The 7,979-nt window shown below is 41.3% G+C and overlaps 1 protein-coding gene across 1 annotated transcript in view; it reads right to left on the bottom strand.

Annotated features, from left to right (window-relative positions):
• zc3h18 (zinc finger CCCH-type containing 18) overlaps positions 1-7,979 on the bottom strand; it is a 67,495-nt gene that overhangs the window by 18,621 nt on the left and 40,895 nt on the right. The window lies entirely within an intron of this gene.

The raw sequence follows: 7,979 nt of genomic DNA, 5'->3' as shown, positions 1-7,979 counted from the left end.
TTCCCTCTCACACACATACTGTAGGCATCTATCTCTCTCCATTTGTCAGGTCTTCTCATGTTCAACATTTCTCTGTCTTTTTCCACCCTTCTCAGGTCTGTCCGTCTGTCTCTCGCATGCACGCACGCTACCTCTTCTCACACACACACACACACACACACACACACACACACACACACACACACACACACACACACACACACACACACACACACACACACACACACACACACACACACACACACACACACACACACACACACACACACACACACACACACACACACACACACACACACACACACACACACGCTACATCTTCCCTCTCTCCGACACATACACACTCTGTAGGTATCTCTTGCGCGCTCTTTCTCTCTGTATTTCTCATGTTCACCCTTTCATGCATGCATTCCACCCTTCCCAGGTCTATTTGTCCCCCTGTTTGTTGCCTCTCTCTCCATGTCCGTCTGTCTGTCTGTCTCTCTCTCTCCATGTCTGTCTGTTTATCTGTCTGTCTCGGTCTCTCTCTCCTCTTCCTCCCTCCTCGGCCAGAAAATCAAACACACATCGCCATTAACAACAAACCAACCCTGGAGCATACTAGATAACAGGTGATCCTGTTATGACTGTTTATTAGAAGGAAAATAGACATGATGTAGTGGTGCCAATTGGTCAGACCAACTAGGCTTGTCAGTAGCTGTCTAGCCTGCTGTAACGTCAGAGGAATGATGCGTTATCTCCAGGGGGATAAGACAGAAATGTGTCTGCAATGCTAACGGCATGTAAGGTGGAATCTGCTGACGCAAGATTTTTGCAGGAGATACCGGTATGCCAATGTCAATGTTAATATCTCTATTACTACTATTTGTTGTTCTTTTCTTATCTATTTGTTTTCTAATTGTTACTCATATGATCATTGATTACAAACAAAAGATGCCGATTTCTGAAGAGCAGCGCTTAAGATGGCATCAACAGATTAAAAAGGTGCAAATTACAGTAAATATTTTCTTCTTCAACAATTACTCTTCAACAGGAGCAACAATATACAGCCTGACTGTCACTGCATGCCGTTGTCTTGTATAGATAGATAGATAGATAGATAGATAGATAGATAGATAGATAGATAGATAGATAGATAGATAGATAGATAGATAGATAGATAGATAGATAGATAGATAGATAGACAGACAGACAGACAGACAGACAGACAGACAGACAGACAGACAGACAGACAGACAGACAGACAGACAGACAGACAGACAGACAGACAGACAGACAGACACACCATACACACATCTGCAGGGTACTCCTTCAAGCTCAGTCGACAGTCACTGTTGAGTGTTGACAGATTTGTTCATATGTCTGGTAGTTTAATCGTCTTTTTTATTGTCAGTCTCTCACTCTACCTGGATTGCTCTTTAAAATTGTGATGTCTTTTTTTAACTATTTATTCCCACTATTCTGTGCCATTTATTCTTGTACGTCTTTATTGGTATTTCAATTTGTAAAAAAGTGACATCCCACCAATCTGAGTTTTTCGAGTCCTGTGGTACCCATGGACGGCAGTCCACGCGTCACCCTTCCTGGTTCACACAGAAGCCAGGCGACACAGATGTCATCTGCATAGCAATCATTACAAACTGCATGACTACTGCTCAGACACACATGGAAATGGAACCAATTAACCTGAAATACTGTCACGTCATTAGGAAACTTAGGAGTAGTATTTTTTTTCAGCATTGCCAAACTTCAATCTCAACTTCACCTGCAGCCAGAGTGGGAGTTGACAAGTGTGTGAGAGTGGAATGTGCATAAGGAATGCGTGTGGGTTCACAAATATTTGTGTGTGTGTGTGTGTGTGTGTGTGTGTGTGTGTGTGTGTGTGTGTGTGTGTGTGTGTGTGTGTGTGTGTGTGTGTGTGTGTGTGTGCAGGTGTGTGTGTGCGCATGCCGGAGTGTGTGCATGTGTGTATGTAGCTCCTGAGCCACTCCTATGTGTACTTTATTAATACAGTTCCACTGATATGATGGCCTGGCAATAGATTAGCCAGACCACTTATTTTCCATGCACTTGCTGCTCACTCACTGGCCGTCTTGCACTATCGCAGAGTGTAAACAAAGCCACATCACTTTCTTGTCGTGTGCACATTTACTCATCATGTCGTGTGCACCAGTTCTTCCTGGAGAACTTGACCTCTTGACTGTACTGATTCATGCCGTTCCAACCAAGGATTGTGTAATGCAACATTGGGAAACCAGTTGCACACACCTTTGGGTGACATGCGTAATGCCAGAGTGAACCTGATGAAGCCATAGCGAAACGTGTTGTTCACCAAATAAACTACCAGCAAAGATACCAGTGTGCGGTGATTCATCCTTCATTTACTTGGATTACTCTTACTGCACATCACCAGCACCTGGACAGTGGTTGTGCACAGGGACGTTACCTTAGGTAAAAAGTACTGTTAAAGTAACCAAATTGAGACCGGCCCCATTTAATCCATCATAAATGTGAGTGGGAAAAAAGATTATAGCAGGGCAGTGTGTGGGGACGTCATGGCACCATGCTCGACATCATTTGGTGCATTTGAGGAAAAGGGACAGGTTGGAAAAAAAATTAAATAAATTAATAAAAACCACGATTCTAAAACGCCATAATCTAGTAATGCCTTTTATAGAATCGAGTCCACTCCAACAACTTTCCTTTCCTGGAGAGGGTTGCACTGGAATGTCACGGCAAAATAATAATAAAATAAAAAAACGTGGAAACGGACATGGAAACCCATGGAATACCCTCTTCACCCTTCACGGTGTGAAAGGCGCTTTTGTTTAACTGCAAAATGCAAATTCTTCGCACACACTTTATTGCAGCACAGCAGGCCACCAGCAGGCCCCTTCTGCCTTTCCAACCATGCGGCCTAGAATACAACTACTAGAGATGCACAGATCAGCTTTTTTTGGGCCGATCACCGATTACCGATCATCAAAATCATGATCTGCCGATCACCGATCACTGCCGATCACAGAAAGGATTGGAAGTTTAAAAAAAAAAAAAAAGAGACCATCAGTAATCTAACCATCTACATTGATGTTTTCTAAATGGAAGTAGCCCAATCCCCCCCGGCCAGAATGTCTTGATATACCATCTGATTTTGCCAGTAGACCGGGGCTGAAAGTTATGCATTTAAATGTACGCAGTTTAGTGCCAAAAATGGACTTCGTTAGGCTCTGGGCAATAAATGCAAATGTTGATGTTTTTGCCCTATCGGAAACGGCTGAAAAAGAGCGTCTTGGACAATGACGTTGCAATAAATGGTTATAATGTATTCCGTGCAGACCGAAAGAGTAAAGGGGGTGGTGTAGTGTTGTACGTAAGATCTTCATATCATGTTACTTTGTTAAATTCTATGAGCGTGGCAAAAAGTTTTGAGTTGTTGGCAATTAACTTGAAATTGGGGAATACTAGTCTAATCATTGCTTGCTGCTATCGGCCTCCATCAGCTACGAATGACACCTTAGCCTCTTTATCATCTGTGCTGTCTAAAATTATTAATGAGAGAGAAGTTATTCTCCTGGGTGACCTAAATTGGGATTGGATGAAGGATGACTCCCGAGATTTAAAGTCATACTGTGACTCTGTTAATCTAACTCAAATAATAAATGCCCCAACACGTCCAAATGTAAAAACCCCAAACAAATCCACTCTAATTGATTTAATCTTAGTAAACAAACCGGAGAAATGTCCTTATATTGGTATTTTTCCAAATGATGTCAGTGACCATTATGCAGTAGCAATGATTAGAAACTGTAAACTCCTTAAATCAGCTCCAAGAATAATAGAAAAACGGTGTTTTAAGAAATTTGATCAACAGGCTTTTTTGCATGACTTATACCATTGCGACTGGCATAGGTTAGTCTTAGTTCCAGAAGTTGAGATGGCATGGACTTTCTTTAAGGATCTCTTTTTTAGAGTTGTTAATAAGCATGCCCCATTAAGACGATTCAAGGTTAAAGGGAGAGATAATCCATGGTTCTCTGATGAACTATCTAGCCTTATAAAGGAGAGAGATCATGCCTGGGCAAAGGCGAGAAAATCTGGCTTAGACTCGGATTGGACTTTTTTTAGATGCTTAAGAAATAGATGTACAACACAGATCCGTAATGCTAAATCTCAGTTTTACTTAGACGAAACTGCAAGGAATTTACAAAACCCTGCTAAATTCTGGAAAACAATTAAGTCTTTAAAGTCCAACTCTACAGCATCTGCATTACCCAAACAAATTTGTTTAGACTCTAGACATATTACTGACAAAAAAGAAATGGTTGATGCTTTCAATCAACACTTTGCCTCAGCAGGACTTCTCTTCAGGCCCCTTCCAAATCAATCACAGCCTGATCCTCTGTCTCCTACTATGAGACAGGCAAATAGGCCTACATTCTCTATTTCACCAATCAGCAGGGAGTCAGTGTTAACAGCTCTAAAAAACATAAACAGTAGAAAATCAGCTGGTCCTGATGGCCTTGAACCGTCAATTCTAAAACTTGCAGCTGAAATTATTACAGATCCCTTAACATACATTTTTAATTTATCCTTGGCACAAAATTATATTCCAGATTCTTGGAAATTAGCACATGTAGCTCCTTTATTAAAAAATGGCGACCCAGCTATGCTAGATAACTATCGCCCAATCTCAAAGCTTTCAGTATTGGCCAAAATCTTTGAATCTCTAATTAGTGATCAACTAAAAGAGTTTTTTAACTAAAAATAGTATTCTGAGCCCAGTTCAATCAGGCTTTAGGAAGAAACATAGCACAATCACTGCAGCTGTAAAAGTAGTAAATGACATCATCAGCTGCATTGATGGCAAAAAGTCTTGTGCAGCATTGTTCATAGATCTCTCCAAGGCATTTGATACTGTAAATCATAGTATTTTTATTACATTCTTTGCACAACATAGGTATGTCTGAAAAAACTTTACTTTGGTTTAAAGATTATTTTACAAATAGGCATCAATGTGTCTCCTGTGATGGTCTAACATCAGGAAGAGCTCAAATTAAAATTGGCGTTCCACAAGGTTCCATTTTGGGGCCATTATTGTTCACCATCTACATAAATGATATCTGTGCATATGTAGATGCAAATGTGCATCTGTATGCAGATGACACTATTTTATACTGCTATGCCCCATCTCCTTCTGAGGCATTAGCAAAACTTCAAGTAGCTTTCATAAAAATTCAGGAAAATCTTCTCAAGCTACACCTGGTATTGAACTCAAACAAAACCAAATACATGTTATTTACAAATTCTCGCACTCAAATCTTGCCTCAAATAAGTACTTTACAGGGACAGGTAATAGAAAGAGTGTCAAGTTACAAATATTTAGGCTTTCTAGTGGATGAAGACCTAACTTTTAATTCTCATGTGAACAATTTGGTGCGTAAATTAAAAATAAAGTTGGGATTTTATTACAGAAATAAGGCATGTTTTAATGTTAGAGCCAGAAAGGAGCTAGTCACTTCTACATTTGTCTCTGTATTAGACTATGGTGACATTATCTATATGCATGCTTCTAAATCTGTGCTACGGGCTCTAGATTCTGTTTATCACTCAGCATTACACTTTATTACTGGAGCCAAATACTCAACCCATCATTGTGACCTTTATAGTCTGTCAGGTTGCCACCCACTGTCAGTACGTAGGCAGCTTCATTGGCTTACTTTTATTTACAAAGCAGTCATTGGTCTGCTTCCCTCTTACTTGTCATTGTTTTCTTCCTCAAGTAATAGCTATAATCTTAGATCAAAGGATATTATTCTCTTTAACCCACCTACCCCTAGAACCAACCTTGGGAAATTAGCATTTCAATACAATGCCCCCTCAACCTGGAATGAACTTCAGAAACAGCTAGGACTAGACGTCTTCATTCCACTGTCTGATTTTAAGGCACGTATTGCGGACATCTTGCAGTATCAGTGTGAGTGTTTTTGAGGTTTTGAAGTGGGAAAAAAATTAAAAAATAAATAAAATAAATCAGCGTAGTATGTCTTATTCTCATTCTGTAAGTGTCTGCATTGGTCTATGCTTCTTGTTATGTCCTTGTTGTGTATTTTATTGATGAGCGCTGTTTGTCTTGCTTGCATGTTTTTGTTATGTCCTGCATGTTTCTCTATGGTAATGTCTTGCATGTTTTTATGTTTCAATCTTTTATGCTTTGCTGTCTGGATATGTTGTCTTTGTGACTTGTTTGTTTCTGTCTGTACTGTGTGTCGTATGGAGTGCGTTTTTGCTGCTCTTTTGGCTAGGGCACACTTGAAAAAGAGGCAACTGCCTCAATGTGTTTTTACCCTAGTAAAATAAAGGAGAAATAAAAAAATAAAATAAAATAAAATAATCATTATCACAATTTGCATAGCTGAATGTACTGTATGAATTTCAACTAGCTCCAGATGTACAAAACAAAAAAGTTGTTGGCAAACAAAAAAGTTGCATGAGGAATTTAATATCTCACGATCTGTTTTTTGCCGATCATTTTAGGACGATTGCCGATCCAACGAATTTTTGCCAATATCTGCCGATCATGATCGGCGGCCGATTGATCGGTGCATCTCTAAAAGCTACCAAGAAGAAAAAAGAAAAGAAAAAAAACTATACAGGCCAAGAATATTGAATCCAATGTAACGCTTTCCTCACAACGACACCTGTAAAAAAGAATCAACCACCAGCCTCAATGTCTGCACGTCACTCAACAAGACAACCAAGGCCCAGAGTTTTACACTATAATCAGATTACATCAGTTCCAACCAGTTTGGAAACTAGTAATTTGGACCACAGGCGACGTTCTCCTCTGGAAAACTAGTAGCTCCCAGCCTCAAATAACTGCTGCATGCAGCCCAGTAGATGGGGGCTTGTCTGGGGGACTCCAGCGGTGGGTAGGGAGGGGCAGGAGTGGATGAAGGGGCTTGTTTTCTCATACACGCGCATAAATAAATACACACACACACGCCTGGGAGACCCCACTACCGCTGGCTGAATCATATGGTGGATAAGGACGGGGGTAATTCACCCACCACACACACACGCGCACGCACGCACGCACACGTTATGGGATTCCACCACCGGTGGGCCGATAGTAGGAGCATGAAGGGGTAAGAAAGGGGCTTGTTATAATATCCAAACGCGCGTGCGCGCACACACACACACACACACACACACACACACACACACACACACACACACACACACACACACACACACACACACACACACACACACACACACACACACACACACACACACACACACACACACACACACAAGTAGGCGGTGAGTAGGCGGTGCGTAGGAGGAGCAGAGGTGGAGGTGGGGCTTGGCAGAGAGAGGAGGACAACAGCAGGCTTGTGTGTGGAGGACTTCCCTGTTTATGGAGGATTTCCCCGTGTGTGTGTGTGTGTGTGTGTGTGTGTGTGTGTGTGTGTGTGTGTGTGTGTGTGTGTGTGTGTGTGTGAGTGTGAGTGTGAGTGTGAGTGTGAGTGTGAGAGAGAGAGAGAGAGAGAGAGAGAGAGAGAGAGAGAGAGAGAGAGAGAGAGAGAGAGAGAGAGAGAGAGAGAGGCTGTAACTGAATGTGGCCTTTCTATGTCTTCATTTTAGGCTCACCATAAAACTAGAATATGGATTCAGAGCTGACTACACCTGAAAAAAAAAAAAAATGCACGCACGCAAACTTAATTTTAATACTTAAGGGCAAAACCCCACCTCAGCATATGCATCAGGGGTTATCTGAATAAATATACCAATAAGTAAATAAACAGATTATAAAACAATCGCCCCCCCTCCAACACACCACCCCCATGCATAAAGAGCATCTCTATCAAATGGCTGATGTCATTGCCACCTACACGGTCCTGTCCACATGCAAATGTGTGCAGCAATCCAGACAAATATCAACAACACACACACAAGCTGGCTTGACCACCCGTCCC

This window comes from Engraulis encrasicolus, chromosome 4 (genome assembly GCF_034702125.1).
Source record: "Engraulis encrasicolus isolate BLACKSEA-1 chromosome 4, IST_EnEncr_1.0, whole genome shotgun sequence".
In the NCBI taxonomy this organism is placed as follows: Eukaryota; Metazoa; Chordata; class Actinopteri; order Clupeiformes; family Engraulidae; genus Engraulis; species Engraulis encrasicolus.
This window is presented reverse-complemented; position numbering and strand designations above follow the sequence as displayed.